We start from the raw sequence: 3,104 nt of genomic DNA, 5'->3' as shown, positions 1-3,104 counted from the left end.
GTCTGCATAGTTTCTCCACACGATTAGCCGCCAGAAAAGCAGCACCCGACGCCGAAGGGCCAAACCATTCTCAGCAGTCCGGTTTGGCTTTTCCGTGTCGCGCTGGGAGCCGGCGCACAAAAATGGAGCACTCCGAAAATAGACTGGGTGCGTGTTAGGCTGTGTGTTAGTGTGGGGAGGAGTTTGCAGCTGAGGGGGGGAGAGGGGGGTGGGGCACGCAGGGCACCACACAACTACACCACGTCACTACATCAGAAAATATTATCTTCAGTCAGTGAATGTGCTTGAAATGCTTCATTTCACAAAAGGCGGAATAACTCAGCTTCTAATTTGAAACGCCTGTATTTGCTCAAAACAACCTATCTTCTCCGGCTCTAAAGAACGGAAAATGGTATCAATAAACTTTTTTTTGCTGATGATACAATAGAGTCAGCTCGTTCTTTGTGCGTGTTCGGTGTTTACATAGTAATATCACACAATATTCTGTGGGCCTCGAGAAATCACTGAAAACGCTCTGAAACTCTGGCACTGGGAGCGTCCGTTCTCCAAAAGTGGCTGGCACTCAATGAGTTAACACATTCACTGCCAGCCGTTTTTTTTTTACTGTAGGTAGGTTCTGCCAGAGGGTTTTTTTGAGGATTCTGGCTCATCTTTCAAGACCCGAGGATTCTTTTCTGCTAAGATTTTGTGAACACACAATATCTCAAAAGAACTAATAGAATGTGTGCTTTCTCTGTCTAAAATAGTTAGTTTGTAGAGTTAGTAGTTATGTAAGCATTAGCAGTTGAATACAGCATGGTTTCAGCGTCTGAAAAATTATTTTGAGATAAACGGCTTTTTGTGAAATTCGATAGAACAGTCACTTTAACCATTCATTTTTGGCATCAGTAAGACGTCAGACATCTAAACAATAGTTTTGAACAGTAATTTCCTCCATAACAGCAGGAAACACCCCTTTCCTTCAAACTCCTCCCTCCGTGTGTGTTCTTCTTGGCTGCAGCGAGCGTGTCTGTAACCTCGCGTCACCAGCTCACTGCTTTGCTGCTGCTGTGCCTGTCTGCCTGGCGGCCGCTGTGCGAGTCTGGATCGGCTCGCTCGTTTCTTGTGGTTTGTGTTGAGAGCTTTGATGAAGCTTTTGCGATTCTGGTCTTATTTATGCTGCGTGTTTCAAAGTGTGTTCCACCCGTAATCTATTATGCAAATTTGCAATCCCGCACCGCCAGCAATCAGCACGAAAACGAAAGCGTTTTCCCCCATCCATTTTCATGAGAATGGCTTCCTCACACATGCTTTTTGCTTGCCTTCCTCTAGTCTGGGAGAGCACTGTCGCCACTTAGTGGGTCCGTGGAATGGGTTGTACACGTTCGCTGGCTTCAATATTTTTATAGGAGACGTGGGGAGCGTTGATCCACGTCCCACCGTCAAAAAAAAAAAAAAAAAATTTAAGCCGAGATAACTCGTCATTGGCAGTGAACCGTTGGATTCTGTAAGCTGAGATATCTCGTCAATGGCAGTGAACGTGTTAAATAGCCTAAATGAATATTTTGATGTGTAGGTTATTTTCACAAACTCTGTGCAAGCAGCGAGTCACTTCAACACCGACTGGATTGTAAACAACACGGGGACACAGTGCAGTGAGTGCAGTGGCCTCAAGAGGGAGTCTCTCAGTATCCTTCTAAATGAACTCCAAGCCCTCATATTTCACGTCTCCGATCTTGGTTTCAGGTAAAAGCATGCGTCCATCCAGCGTAAAGGCCATAATGTACGTGGCGATCTCACCGCGGACTTCCTCTGACTTGAGCGCCAGGATAATCTGGTCGTCCGTATTGGGGACAAACTTGAAGGAGGAGAAGCCGTGGGTGGGGTGGTACGGACCCACGTGGTTTACGACGATGTCGTCGAAGTCGTGTGAGCAGCTGAGGATGAGGTTCGCCGCGCGGTGCTCGTCCGCCGTCTCCTCGTAGTGCTGCTTGCTGGCGCGGCGGGGGAGGAAAAACCAGCGCTGTAGGGTGTCGCTCCACGCTGCGGACTCATGGATAAGGTAACCTGGAGGTTCTATCCCAGCAGCGGACTTCAACAAATTGTACTTGGGAACCCAGTTCTGATGCTGAACATCCCCTCTGTAGCCCACGACTTTCACCCACTCAGCGTTGTTGTTGACAAACTCTCCTGTGGTGGTGGTCCACTCCTTCCCAGGACCGCCGACGTACAGCCGCTCGTCCTTCACTGCCAGCCACTCTCCTTTGAACCCTTTGGCAACGCTGCCATTGCCATCAGGCAAGATGACCCAGGGCACAGCCTTGTCACCATGGATGTGGTAGACTACGCCCGTTCTATCATCGACACTGTACAGCTTCCCGTTGAACACCACCAGCTCGGACAGCTCCATGCCCCTGCCCTCCTCTGACAGGTGGCCTTCGAGCACCACTTGGTCCTGGTCCCATTCTACTGCCACCTTGTCACCGCTCTGCGATACCAGAAGGTAGCCCCGCTGCATGTAGCTGAACCACGTCAGCTTCTCGTCACTGAGAGACTTTGTGTCTTGGTCGGCGATGACCCCGATGCGGTAGCGGGTGCCCTGCGCCGTGCGCTCGGGCACACTGAGGGGGTAGGTGTCATTGTAACGGGGCTCGTTGGGGCCGGCTCTCCGGCTGTACAGGCTGTAGGAGCAGGACCGCAGCCGCGGGCTCAGGTACATGAAGGCTATGAGTACCAAGGCCAGAGCGACCGCCACAATGGGCTTCCACTTGAGGCAGAAACGAGGATACATGTAACAAACATAAAATGACATCAATATTTGTCTCAGTGACATTAAATAATCAATAATTTGTTTTAAATGTGTCCAAATCCTTTATGTTGTGTTGCACCCTTTTTTGCACAAAAGTGGCCAGGTCGCCGATGATGTCACACCGATGACACCGAACAATTGTGATGTCATCGTCGGTGAGGATTTCATCAGTGATGATAGCATCAGTGTGACTCGAGCAATTGTGATGTCATCATTGTGACTCAGTTATGATGTCATCACCGATGACACTCAGGCAAATTACAGTGAAACTTCAAATAAACACCCGGGCGTTTACCAAAGACCCCGCCGTAATTTG

At 49.3% G+C, this 3,104-nt stretch overlaps 1 pseudogene across 1 annotated transcript; it reads right to left on the bottom strand.

The window, feature by feature from the left end:
• Positions 1–1,675: 1,675 nt before the first annotated feature.
• LOC310784838 (soluble calcium-activated nucleotidase 1 pseudogene) lies at positions 1,676–2,770 on the bottom strand (annotated as a pseudogene). Its single transcript has one exon. The product of its transcript is annotated as a soluble calcium-activated nucleotidase 1 pseudogene (transcript).
• Positions 2,771–3,104: the final 334 nt, after the last annotated feature.

This window comes from Poromitra crassiceps (assembly GCF_964638095.1).
Source record: "Poromitra crassiceps genome assembly, chromosome: 11".
Taxonomy (NCBI): Eukaryota; Metazoa; Chordata; class Actinopteri; order Beryciformes; family Melamphaidae; genus Poromitra; species Poromitra crassiceps.
Note: the sequence above shows the minus strand (reverse complement) of the source record. Positions and strands in the feature narration are given on the sequence as shown.